The sequence below is a fragment of the Heterocephalus glaber genome, unplaced genomic scaffold (genome assembly GCF_053883595.1).
Source record: "Heterocephalus glaber isolate CG9 unplaced genomic scaffold, H.glaber_assembly_v1.0 deba00000347, whole genome shotgun sequence".
In the NCBI taxonomy this organism is placed as follows: domain Eukaryota; kingdom Metazoa; phylum Chordata; class Mammalia; order Rodentia; family Bathyergidae; genus Heterocephalus; species Heterocephalus glaber.
This window is the reverse complement of record NW_028258143.1, coordinates 30,148,209-30,162,236: the sequence shown is the minus strand read 5'-3', so window position 1 is coordinate 30,162,236 and position 14,028 is coordinate 30,148,209. Positions and strand designations below refer to the sequence as shown.

Here is a 14,028-nt window from a genome sequence, read left to right as displayed (position 1 = left end):
TTTCTGCATCTACTGAGATGATCATATGGTTTTTGTCCTTGGCTCTATTGATACAGTGTATTACATTGATTGATTTGGGTATGTCAAACCATCCCTGCATCCCTGGGATGAATCCCACTTGGTCAGGGTGTATGATCTTCTTGATGATCTTCTGCACTCTAAATGCCAGTATCTTACTAAGGATTTTTGCATGTATGTTTATTAGTGAGATTGGCCTATAGTTCTCTTTTTCAGTTGGGCCTTTCTCTGATTTGGGGGATCAAGGTGATGCTTGCTTCTGGGAATGATTTTTGGAGTATCGCTTCCCTTTCAATTTGTTGAAGAGTTTAAACAGTAGTGGCAGTAGTTCCTCTCTATATGTCTTGTACAATTCAGCAGTGAAACCATCAGGACCTGGGCTTTTCTTAGATGGTATGTTGTTAATTATGTTTTCAATTTCATTGATTGATATTAGGTCATTTAGAATTTTTAGGTCTTCTTCATTCAACTTTGATAATTCATACTTATCTAGCAATCTGTCCATTTCTTCTATGTTTTCCATCTTATTGGTGTATAGGATCCTCTTGATTTCTGCTGGGTCTGTTGTAATTTCATCTTTTTCATTCTTAATTGCATGGATTTGGCCCTTTTCTTTCCTTTTCCTGTTAAGGTTGGCTAAGTGTTTGCCAATTTTGTTCATTCTTTCGAAGAATCAATGCTTGTCTTCATTGATTTTTTGTATCATTCTCTTAGTCTCCATTGCATTGATTTCTCCTCTGTTCTTTATAATTTCCTCCCTTGTATGAGCTTTGGGTTTGTCCTGCTCTTCTTTTTCTAGAAGCTTGATGTTCAGCATCAGGTTGTTTAATTGGGCTCACTCTGTTTCCTAATATGAGTATTCATTGCTATGAATTTACCTCGCTTTTATTGTGTCCCATAGATTCTGATATGTTGTATTGTCATTGTCATTTAATCGTAGGAACTGTCTGATTTCTTCTTTAATTTCCTCTGTGAACCATTCGTTATTCAGAAGTGTGTTGTTTGATTTCCATGTGTTTATGAAATTTTTGCAGTTTCTTTTGCTACTGATCTCCAATTTCATCACATTATGGTCTGATAATATACAGGGGATAACTTCAATTCCTTTGCACTTACTTAAACATATTCTATGCGTAAGTTTGTAGTCTATTTAGGAGAACAACCTGTGTGCAGCTGAAAAGAATGTGTATTCTGATTTTGTGGGGTGGAACACTCTGTAAACATCTGTTAAGTTCATTTGTTCAAGAGTTTGATTGAGTTCTAGTATTTCCATACTTATGTTTTGTCTAGTTGAGCTATCTGTTTGTGACAGTGGGGTATTGAAGTCCCCCACTACTATTGTATTCATGCTTATCTGATTTTTCATGTTTATTAGTATTTATATAGTTATGTTAGTTTTATATAGTTGGGTGCACTAATGTTTGGTGCATGTATGTTTATGATTGTCATCTCTTCTTCTTGGATTGTTCCCTTTAGAAGGATGTAGTATCTTTCTTTGTCTCTCTTATCAGTGTTGGTTTGAAATCCACTTTATCTGAAAAGATGATAGCTACTCCTGGTTTTTTTTTGGATTCCTGTTGCATGGAGTATTGTTTTCCACCCTTTAACTTTCAGTCTATGAGTTTCTTTTTTAATTAAGTATGTTTCTTGTATGCAGCATAGTATTGGATCTTGCTTCTTGACCTATTCTGCTAGTCTATTTCTTTTGATTGGTGAATTGAGACCATTAACATTGATGGTGATAACTGATACATGTTGACTTATCCTTTCACGAATTTTTCTTTTTGTTGGATTCTCCCCCTTTGTGTTTAATTTCTTGTTGTGCCTAATGGACTCATTCTGCTGGGCTTCCTGGGGCTGTGATCCTCATTGTCTTTTCCTAGGATATTGTCTAAAATGTTTTGGAGTGCTGGTTTGTTATTCATTAAGTTCCTAAGGTGCTCATTGTCATGAAGGTATCTTATTTCTCCATCAATTTTGAAAGATAGTTTTGCAGGGTACATCAATCTGAGTTGGAGGCTGTTTTCCTTTAGGGCTTTAAATACATCAGTCCAAGCTCTTCTTGCCTTGAGGGTTTGTTGGGAAATCTGCTGTGATTCTGATGAGCTTTCCTTTGTATGTGATTTGTTTCTTTTCTCTAGCTGCTTGTAGAACTTTGTTCTTCTGTTAGGTTTCTGGAATCTTAACAATTATATGGCTATGTCTAGTTTTGTTTTGTTTTGTTTTGTTTTTGATCATGGCTAGTTGGAGTTCTATATGCCTCACTTATCTGTATGTCAATTTCCTTCCTCCTGCTTGGGAAGTTTTCTGCCATTACTTCTGTGAACAGTTTTTTTTAAGTCATCTGCACTGTCTCCTTTTCTTCATTGACTCTGCTCAGTCTTATGTTATTCTTCTTTGCATTGTCTAGCAGCTACTGGATTGATTTCTCATCATCCTTTACAATTTTAAAGCAATTTTCTTTTCCTGGTCACTAATTGCAATCTTTTTGTTTTTATTAAATTCTTTTATTGGCACATTGTAGGTATACAACACAATTACATTTCTCACTGGGAACTGTACCTTTACATAATGCATCTTGGTTCTTATTTTTTCCCCATTCCTAGCCCTCCCTTCATGCCCTCCACCCTTCCCTATTTACAAAGACTTTATTTCCATTTTTTCCATTTCTCATCATTTTTCCTTTCCCTTCTTTCCTTTCCCCTGCCCCTCCCACTACCCCTACCCCTTTGGACCTTTTCTTCCTATTTTACATTATTGATCATTCATTCTAATCATTGGTACATTTTAGGTATACAATATAATGACATTCATCATTGGAAATTTGCACCTTTACATAATCTCTCTTGGTTCTTATTTTTCACCCTTGCCTAGCCCTCCCTTCAACCCCTCCAGTCCTCCCTATTTACAAAGATTTTGTTCCTATTTTCCATTTTCTCATATTAATCCCATTCCCTTCTCTCCTTTCCCCTATCCCTCCCACTTCCTTCCCCTTTGCCCCTTTTCTTCCTATTTCACATGACCTATTATACATTTAGTCCTTATTTACACTTCCAGTTTCTCACACCAGAGAAACTATTCAGTATTTACACGTGTGTCCTATTTATTTCACTTAAGAGTATGGCCTCAATGTGCATCCACTTAGCTGTAAATGTCTCTAACTTCTCATTTTTTATGGCTGAGTAGTACTCCATTTTATAAAAAAACTAATTGCAATCTTATCTTGTATATCTGAAATTCTGTCCTCACATTGGCTCATTCTGCTCTTTAGACTTTCAGTGTAGTTTTTAATCTCCTAGAAATGTGTTTGCATCTGTTTTATGGCTTCCATTTGTTTCCTATGTTGGGATTTCATCATGTTTGTCAGCTCCTCTATTTTTTTTATCTGTGTCCACTCTAGATTTATTAATCATGTGTTGCACTATGGGCAGAATCTCTGCTGTTATGTAAGAAATTATTTCTGATTTCATTTTTTCCAGATTGTCTTTTGTTGCCAGTTCAGGGAGTCCAGGTGGTTGAGTATTGGATCGTTCCATCTCATTTCCCTTTGGGGTTGCTTTAGGTGATCTGGAAGTCTGGTGTGGAGACTTGTTTACATCTCTTCTCATTACATGGTGGGAGAGGTGTGTGTGCTGCTGGTGCCTGTGCTGCTCACTTCCGTGGTGCTGGGGGGGTGCTCTGCTCCTTGGCACTGGGGGCAGTGGTATGACTGTCCAGAAGGTTCATCTCCTCCGTGCTGGGGACAGCTCTGCTCCTTGGCGCTGGGGCTCATCTCACTGATTCTGAGACATCATTTAGCCAATAGAGACCTTGACCTTTCTGTCTTGAAGGATCTCATGGTGGTCTACTGCATCACACAGATGTGGAACAGAAATTCAATGAAAGCAAACGGAACACCTATTTCAGTGAAGGCTCCAGGAAGGCAGCAGAGATGTCCAGTTGCTTGAGATTTTTGAGCTATCCCAATGGGCCCCAGAGTGTACTGACTTTGGGGTCCTTCAGCAAGTGAGCTGGAGCAGCAATCCAACAGGGAGAACTGGTCCCTCAAAACTTCAGAACCCTAAGTCCAGAATTGTGTGTGTGTGTGCACGCATGTGCACGCTTGGGGGTTATAACTTTCTGTCCATCCATCTACATGGGAGGGGCTCTGTCACACAGCTGTCACACCCCTCAGGTCCCACAGTGGCTGCTGTACCCACAGTGGACATGGTTGCCCTGCAGAATCTCCACAAAGTTCCAAGGGCTGACAAGTGAGGCATTATTCCTCCTGAGCTTTGGTGAATGCAGTCTGATTGGGGAGAACCCAACACTCTGAGGTCCCCAGGGTGAAGTGGGCATTCTCTAAGCCAGGCAGGTACCTGACATTAGGAGGTTCCTATGGGACCAGGCCCAAGAAGCCCCAGAAGGTGACTGGAGTGGGTGTTTCCCTTCACCTCCACATGTCCAGTGTCTGAGGAAACACAGGAATGACCTGTGTTACAGGTAGCTTTGTAAGAGACACCTGCACAGCCAGAAGTGGACTGCTGTGCTGCTCAGCCCCTCCCCAGAGAGCTCCTCAGAGGTACACTGGATCATCCCCTGGTGTATATGGAGTGGTCTGAAGTGATTCAGGACCTAGTGGACTTAAGCACAGGCCCAGATGTCTGGGGTCAAGAGGTGTGGAAAGGACTCCCAGAAAAAGTGGGGAATATAACACCCTGCCCATAGGAATGTTCCTCCAAAGGAAGCCCCCAGTCAGTGGTTGCCAAGGTAGATACCCACAGAGGTCCAGCAGCTCCACCCACCAGTCTGCCTGTCCCATGAGCTCCTGATGTCCATAGAGCATCTCAAGTGTGGCCTAGCTGACAGCTCACCTGGAGATCTGCTGCCACCACTCCTATGAAGGAGGAAAAACCAAGGTCCTGGGCTCATCTCTTACAAATACACACTCATTGTATAATAAGATCCTCACCTAAAAGAGGTGGAATGATCATCCACATTTTTCAAATGAGAAAACAAAAATGAAAGTGGTGAAGTGGTTGTCTCAAGATTGTACAATTGCCATGATGGGATCACGTCTGCACTTCCAGCCATAGATCAGACTCCAGCCCCACCACTTGCCCCCCTTAGCCTCAGTTCCTGGAAGGCCACCTTCCCCTGCGCTTGCCGCTCTGCTCCTGATGTTCATACACCAGTTTTCCCCTTGAGAGCTGATTCACAGGACGCCCTCCAAGGCTGTGGTGGAAGTGGTAGAGGGCAGGGGCCCTGAAGGTCTGGCCCTGGCTCACCTGGCTCCTTGCTGCTATGTCCAGGGCTCTCAGAGGCAGACAACTCTGCCTAATCCTCAGGTCTACTACACCTTTAGGAGGGGCCCAGTGAAGCAGCCCCTGTCTTCACGGATCCCCCGCCCCCCGCCTGGAGAGGCGGGGCTTGGCAACCTGCTGCCAGCCAACTGCCCACCTTGAGGTCCCAGTAGGGGCAGGAAAGACGACGACGTCCCGGCAGAAGGGTCCCCCGCCTGGGGAGGGGGCACCCCGCGAAGAAGTTCAAAGTCCCCCTCCAGGCTCCCATTTCCTTGCCTCTGCTCAGACACAGTTCCAACCCCGCTTCCCTCGGATCCTTTCAGGCTGGTGACAGTGACAAGAGCAGTCACTTCCCAGGTGCTCCGGGACCAGGTGTGCCGTCTCCCCGAGCCCGCGGTCCCGCACGGAGCCGATGAGGCTGCCGGTGCCCGCACCCGCCGAGCCGACCCTGTGCTCCCCAGGTCCCGCAGGGCGAGGCAGAGTCGGTGCGCCAGAGACCCGGACCTCCAGTCCGGGCTCAGGCCGCAGAGCTCACGACGCGCACCCGGTGTTCCCCCAAGCGTCCCGCCGCCCGCCCGCGGCCCGGGACGCCGCCCTACCTTGAAGAAGCTTCGCAGGAAGTGCACGAAGCCGAGCATGGTAGGGCCAGTTGCCGAGCCTCCCGTGGCCCACACTGCTGAGCCCAGTCCTGGAGCCTAGCCGGGTCCTGGCTGTGGAACAGCGCCCGGGGCCGCCCCGCCCTCCCGTCGAGAAGCCCCGCCTCCAGGGGCTTGGGTGGATCCGCGGGAGTACAGGCCTCCGCCGCCCTCGAGACACGCGGCGCGCGAACGCACCCTGACTTCCGTCCCTCGGCCCAGGTTCCCGGAGTCCAGCGGAGGTCCTGAGCTGACTGGGTTGGTCGCAGGGCTCCCCTCCTCGGACACCTAGGCATAGGACTGGGCTCGGTGCCCCTGCCCTCTGACCTGAGCTTTTCTTGCCAAGCTTCAAGAACTTCTAGAGCTCAGTCTAGTTTATTTACCAGCGTGGAAACAGGGCACCAAGGAGACTCAGCAGGGTACCTACACTCCCACATCTGGGGAGGGAGGGTAGTGAAGACTAGAATCCCTGAGACCAGGGTCTTCACACCAAGCTGCATCCCCAGTTCTGTATACTTTTTTGAGAGGGAGTCTTGCTAAGTCACTAAATTACTCAGGCTGGGCTCAACTTGTGATCCTCTTCCCTCACCTCTCAGAGTGCTGGATTACAAGCCTGTGCCACCCCACCTGGGCCTCTCCTCCGTCCCTTTCCCAGTCTGTCCTGGCGCATAGGGTGTGATGGGGCACAGAGGCACCCGGGAGCAGCTTCTGCTAAGGCCAAAGGGAAGTCCTGGCCCTTTCTTTGTGGGCCTTTCCAGGACATAGGTTGGCTGGTGTCTAGGGCCTCACTATTTTGATGAGCCAAATAAAAGCTTAAACTATAATTTCTTTTAGCATAAAAACCTCCTAGCGTGATAATAATAATGAATCCTGCCTGGATTATATTTATCTTTATATGAATATGGTTATAAATATAATTTTAAGTAATTTGGTTTTACATTGAAAGGGGCCTGTAAAGACAAAGTGCCAAGAGCTCACGTGTATCTCACTGTACCCGACAGGTGGGGTGTCCCATGGGGTTGAGCATCTGTCCAGTCTGGCCTTAACCATTCCTCTGCCCAAGCCTGCACCCTTCACCCAACGCCTGGCCATTACTGGTCAGTAGCAGTGTCCAGGGTTGGTTGGTAGACTATGTTATTTCTCCCACACCCCTGGCCTCTGTTTCTCCTCTGACCCTCAGAGTAGCCAGACCAGGGTAGAAAACCTGGGAAATAAATACCTGGAGTTTGGTGAGGTCTATAAGCAGAGAAGCCACCATTAGACCATTTGAAAGTCCCACACCCATCCCCCATCCCCCTCCTCACCTCCAGGGTCCACCGCCTTGCTGGAAGCACATCCCTGGGACACATGCTGGGAGAAACAGTGTGGGCTTTGGATCCAGACTCCTGGCTGGGTTGCATACCACTTGTGCAGTCTTGGTCACTTGTCCTAAACCCATGTCTCACAGGAGAGCACAACTTACAGTGGGTCTTCTGTGAAGAGTAACTCAGAGAGTAAGCCTCGCAGGTGCTCAACAAGTGAATTCCCTCTTCTCTGAAGGCTAAGAATGCTAAGCACTCCAGAAATGGAGAGACATCCAGTAAAAACAAACAACACTTGGTCCCAACTTCCACTGTTACCTGGACACCTCTGTTGGACCTGGGGTCCTGAACCATACTTGGGGTCCTGAACTCAGACTTGAGTGGCCTCAGAACCACTTGGCGGGCATGTGAGGGTTTAGGCTACCATACCATCCCAGCATTTTGGGATAGCTGGCTAAGGAGGGAGCATGATGATTTACATTTTGACACATTTCCAGTGACCCCATGCTGCTGGTCCTGGGACCACAGTTGGAGATCCAGACGCGCTGGTCTGGAAGTGAGACTGGGCCAGACCTCAGGTGGAAACATAACTGTGTCAACAGTTCCATGTATTGAGTACCTACTCTGTCCCAACACAACAATTATGCTCTTGCCATAGTTTAACCTCTCAGCAGTCTTGAGGGAAATGACAACTTTGAATGCTCAAAGAGAAGTGAAACTTAATTTTATGTCTGACTTTTTCTTCTAGAGAACATAATTTTAGGAGGACCTGACTGGGTTGTGGTATGCTGTCTCTTTTGACATTCCAAAAACAATAATAATAACAGATGGGCCTATTAGATTTGCTGAAGGAATTGTGCAACAGGGTTTCTAATCAACCAAACCCACCATGTTGAAATATGACCCCAATTTCGTGTCTTTCAAATCCTGGAATTAAACAGTTCAGCAGTGAGCCTGCTCCAGGGAGCCAGGGCAGGGAGGGGGTGAGGTTTCAGTTTCCTTGGTGAGAAGCTGCCTGCTTGTACTACTGTCACAATGGAGGACACAACCTGTGCCTATTGAAAATGATTTTTAAAAAGTTCCTTGGGCTGGAATGCCATTCTTGAAGGTGTATATGAAGTGTAATAGAGATCCAGTGGTCTCTGTGCAGGGCCTACAGAGAGCCTGCTTGGACAGCCAGGGCAGTGTAGCGGCTAGTGAGGAGCATCAGTGGTGGTGACCCTCTGGGCCAAGCCTGGAGAAGGAGATATCCTGGAGTGGGGCTTCCTGTCTTGACTACCTTGGCTTTCTGGGCCCAACTTTGTAAGTTACACTTTCGTGGGCTCCTGGGACAATCATAAATGTACCCCCAGGCTCTTGCAGACAGATTCCTGGTCCTGAAACAGTGACATGTGGGAAGGGAAGGAAGAAATCAGGGAAGGTCCTGGGGAGCCCACATGGGCTTCCTTTGAGGGCCATTGGGAAAAAGCAAGGAGGCACAAATTCTGCTCTGTGCTCAGAGTCAAGCTGGGTGCCTGGTTCCTTGATGTAAAGAGCTTCTCACTGATGCCAACACAGAAGAGTTGTGCATGGTGGGATGAGCCAGGCAGGGACTGACACACCTGGGAAGAATTCAGAAGACCCTTGGAGAGTCAGACTTCCTGCAAGCAGAGATCCAGAGCTATGCAGTTCCAACTGTGTATATGTGGGGATGGGTAATAGGGCCCAAAGGCAGGTCCATGCAGAATCACTTCCTGAGGGGCCCAGCACCCAGGCTTCCTGGGCTTGGGGAGACCTGGGAGAGAGATTAAAACATGATGATCAACAAAGGAACTTATGCAGAGGAAGCCCACACAGAATAGACAGGGAGTGTGAGGTGAGCAGTTACCTGCATTTCTCTTTGATCATGTGAGGAAGTCAAGCTTCAGAGAACATGATAGTTAACTGATTGTGTCAACTTGATTAAGAAATGCACAACTAAATTGGATCAACATAGTTTTGGGTGTGGCTGAAGGGATTTACTCAAAATAGAAGACCCATCCTAGGAAGGTTTTGTCTCCTGAATGATGTAAAGGGGGAAACAAAGAAGGAAGGCTCTCTTCTACTTCTTCAGAGGCGCTCCAGTCTTCACCTTCACCTTGGTCATCGTATCCTGGCTTCCAGCACAGACTCTTCAGCCTTCCATTGCAGACCCTTTGGCCTCCTGATACTGACTCAAAGGGACACTACACTGAGTTCCAGGCCTTCAACTGGCTTGTTCGAATTTCCAGCTCACAGACAACCCTTTTGCACTCTTCCACACCTGACTCTTTTGGTAGCCATTGTAGGCCAATCTTGTCAATTCTTATATATTTGCATGTATTGCATTAAATCTGTTCCTCTAGTAAGCACTGAGTCACAGAGAGGCAAAGCATCTTGTGTTTCAGTCCCAGAGACAGAGTAGGTGGGGTGCAGCCCCTAGAAATATCCAGCCAGCTTGGACCTAATGGTTGGAAATGGGTGAATCCATAGCCAAATATAGAGTATGGCTTGGGCCCAAGGTGGTCAAGCTGAGCAGGCTTGAGCCCTGAAGCTCAGGGTCTTTGGGAAAGTTGCACAGACCACCTTGAAAGGAGCTGGGATTTGGGGGACAGGGGTATGGGTGTGCAGGCTAGAAGTGTCCCCAGATCCTCTCTGGAGTCTGGCCTAGACTGACCCTGAGAGCAGCAGAGACAAGAGAAATATGATAGAGGGAAATTCACAAGGACAGTGTCCACCAGAGAACTGGTCGCCTCTCTCCCTTCCTGACACCTCCTGGCCTTGGAGCTCCTGGGGACACATTGAGTGGAAGGGGCTTGAAGCAGAGTGAGGATGAGGAGAGCCCAGGCAAGATGGGAAAACCAAGGATAGGTGGAGCAGGCCATGGAAACCATCAGCCTGCTGAGATTCAGGAATCCCAGCCTCTCCCCCAAGTCACAGACCTACTGGCAGATGAGGCAGAATGCAAACAGACTGGCCTGTGCTCCTCACTGTGGACTGTCTTCTTAGGAGCATGGTGTATAAACTGACTTCTTCCTGACCCTGCTGAGGGGCCAGACTAACACCACTCAACTTGAACCCTAGGCCTGGAGTGGAAGGGTTGCAGGGTCTTCCCTCAACCCCCGGCTCCCATGCTGTAACCAGGCTCCTGGTCCTATTTTGCTCCTGCCCCACATCTGCATGTGGGGAGGATCAAGAATTGCTGGTGTAAGGACCACAAGGCTCCAGACTGATGGAAGTGGAAGGTCCAGGAGCCTAAGAGCTTGACTCTGCCACACCCCTGAGCCCCGGTGTTCTCAACTATGAAATGGGCCAATGATAGCATCAGCTCTCAAGGTGCTCACAGCCTTGATGTTCTGTCAAGATTATGCTGCTCCCTTAGCCCTGACCTCAGAGAGGGGACCCACATTTTCATGGGCACTGTGGGATGATGGCCCACCCCTCCCAAGAAATGAGGGCTGTGGGTGTAGCCAGCATACAGCCTGTGACAGGGATGACATGGAGGGGATCATGGGACAAGCCAGCAGCTTCTTCAGCAGGATCTGTGTTCTCTGTAAAGGCACCTATGGTGCCTGCAGGGATGCCTAACCAAGCTGCAGGGCCTTGAGGGGAGGGATGAGATCTCCATTCATTGTCTCTTGGACAGTTGATAGTTATTTCAGATCAATGCAATACAAATCAATATTGGTTCACAAGATGTTCCTGTGCACCTGACATATGTGTATGAGTTTCAGGCACAGGAACAATCTGGCTTGCCTGCCTTCAGAGGACTCTCACAAATAAATCAGCAAACAGTTTTTAAAATTTTCTACTTGGTGATTTATTTGTGAGAGTCCTCTGAGGTCAGTTAATGAAATTGAAGATATAATTAAAAACCTACTGACAAAAAAATCCCAGGTCCTGATGGATTCACTGGTAAATTCTGCAAGAAATTTAGAGAATATCTAATGCCACTACTCCTCAAAGTCTTTAATTAAATTGAAAGGGATTCAGTATTCCCAAATTCATTCCTGGAAGTAAGCATTACCTTGATACCAAAACCATAGAAAGATCCAACAAAAAAAGAACTACAGGCCAATCTTCCTAATGAACATAGACGAAAAAATTCTTACGAAGATTCTGGCAAACAGAATGCAGCAAATCATTGAGAACATTATACACCATGACCAAATAGAATTCATCCCAGGGATGCAGGGTTGGTTCAACATATGCAAATCAACAAATATAATATGCCACATTAACAGAACCAAGGACAAAAACCACATGATCATCTCAATAGATGCAGAAAAAGCATTTGACAAAGTCCAACACCCGTTCATGATTAATACCCTACAGAGGGCCGGGGATTTATCTCAGTGGTTCTAACACCTGCCTCGCAAGCACAAAGTTCCAAGTTCGATCCCCAGTACAAAAAAAAAACCGTACAGAAAATTGGAATGGATGGTCTTTATCTCAATCTGATAAAAGCCATCTATGACAAACCAATAGCCAACATCATACTACATGGTCAAAAACTGAAAGCTTTCACTCTAAAATCCAGAACGAGACAAAGATGTCCACTATCACCACTCATATTCAATGTAGTTCTGGAAACATTAGCCAGAGGAATTAGACAAGAGAAAGAAATAAAAGGAATAAAGATAGGAAAGAAAGAAGTTAAATTATCATTATTTGCAGATGACATGATACTCATGACATAGAAGACCCCAAAAACTCTACCAAAAGACTTCTAAATTTAATAACCAAATTCAGTAGCATAGCTGGACATAAAGTCAACACTCAAAAATCAATGGCCTTCCTGTTCATGAATAACAAATTCACTGAGAGAGAAATCAGAGAAATAATACCTTTCACAATAGTATTCAAAAAATGAAATACATAGGGATCAACCTAATGAAGGAAGTAAAAGATCTTTACTTGAAAACTACAGTACTCTGAAAAAGGAGATTGAAGAGGATATCAGAAAATAGAAATATATCTCCTGTTCTTGGGTAGGAAGAACTGATATAGTGAAAATGGCGATACTTCCAAAATTGTTATACAGATTTAATGCAATTCTGATCAAAATACCAATAGCATAACTCACAGAATTAGAGAAAACAAGCCTAAAATTCATTTGGAACCAGAAGAGACCTAGAATAGCAAAGGCAATTCTGGTCAACAAAGGCAAGGGATCACAACAAAGGGAGCATCACAATCTCTGACTTGAAATTATACTACAGAGCTATTGTGATGAAAACTTCATGGTACTGGAAACACACAAACAGCACAGTAAATGCCATTCAGGTAAAAAGAGCAGGAGAGAGAGAGGGACAACTGAGGTAGGCAGTGAGCAAAGTCCTTTCTGAGCCCTGGGGATGAAAAAGCCAAGTAAACAGAGTCTTCGTGTGGAGACAGTAAATGCCATTGCCCTGGGTCATACTAAGTTGGGGCAGACAGAAGTCCTTTGGCTGCACCTCAGGGAGCACAGGTGGAAGATGGAGTTGGAGATGGAGTTGGGGCAGAGCAAGAGGGCTTCAGACAAGGAGGAAGAGCCTGGGCTCTTCTGAGGGCTTCAGGAAGCCAGTAAGCTATGTCAAAGGAAGCAAAGCTTTGGGGCCTCAGAGGCAACAGGAGTGGCTGGGAGCTGGAAGCCTGAGGTACATCTAACAGGAAGTGCTGGTAGATGGGTGTGATCTTCTGGAGAGGGAGGAACCTAGTTTTGCTTGACTAAGTAGAGGGTGATGGTAACAGATGGAGGAACCCTGGGGAGGTATCATCTGGGTGAACAGGAGTGACAGGAATGCAATTTTGAATGTGGAAAGTTTGGGCTTCCAGACCCCTCTGAAAAATCCCAGAGAACTCAGAGGTCACAAGAGCAGGGGACCTGCCCTCACAGAGCTGCACTCCAGGCCAAGGAGGAGGGGTGAAGGGTCTGCCAAGGGCTGGGGAGCCAGTGGCTGCATGGGAGATGGCCAGAGACCCAGCAGAGAAGAGATGACAGGGCTACAGTCCACCGGGCACTGGGGTTCCATCTTGGCTGATGTGGCAGGTGCACATGGTCCCAATCCTTGCACCTGATGCACTCACTGCTAAGGACACCTCGTGACCTTCCTGTGCTCTGCCTCTGGAGTGTCTCTCCATCAATCCCCCCAGCCCTCTGTGTCTTTTGAGCCCCTGCTCAGGAGCCTCTGCTTTGACCCACAGGAGTACCAGTGGTCTGGCCCAGTACTGACAGCTTCCCTCACTTGACTGAGGCTTCCTGGTCACAGGACAGGCCTGAGTGATGGACAGACCCACCCGAGTCCCCCAAGCTCCTGTCTGTTGGCTGGGGGAGAAGGTGGAGGATGGAATCTCTGTCCCAAGCCCTGAGACCTAGTGAATGCTGACACCAGTGGCATTCTTATTCCTGGAATTTGTAGTCAGGTCTTTAATGACCCCCAGCCTTGTTACTTGACAAGGCCTCAGAACTCAGAGGCCTCAGCAAACCTGTTTAGGCAGAGTAGGGGCCACCATAGGCACAGGGAAGACTGTTGCCAGGAGGAAGGGGTGACATCAGAGAGACCCTCAAACTTGTTCCTCAATGAAAGCAAAGAGCTGCACAAGCTCCTTGGCCCAGTGCAAGGTGGACAGAGGAGGCCTGGGGCAGCTGCAGCTGATCCCTGAGGTCTCCATGCAGAACCCTGGCCGCTCAGTGACTGTCAACACCTGACCATCTGGTGGGTGGGGCTGCCTGAGGGCCCCCTGGCGGGACTGTGTTCCCATGCTCAGTGTGTTGACCAGCAACCTTCTTTCTCCTCTCCCCAAACCCGAGAA

The 14,028-nt window shown here is 46.9% G+C and overlaps 1 protein-coding gene across 4 annotated transcripts in view; it reads right to left on the bottom strand.

Annotated features, from left to right (window-relative positions):
- The window catches only part of Arhgef4 (Rho guanine nucleotide exchange factor 4), a 224,251-nt gene extending 218,224 nt beyond the window's left edge, over positions 1 to 6,027 (bottom strand). For all 4 annotated transcript variants that reach the window (XR_015446390.1, XM_087198717.1, XM_087198721.1 and 1 more), the window contains exon 1: positions 5,900 to 6,027. The gene's annotated coding sequence lies outside the window, so the exon portion shown is untranslated. The remainder of the gene's footprint in view (positions 1 to 5,899) is intronic.
- Positions 6,028 to 14,028: the final 8,001 nt, after the last annotated feature.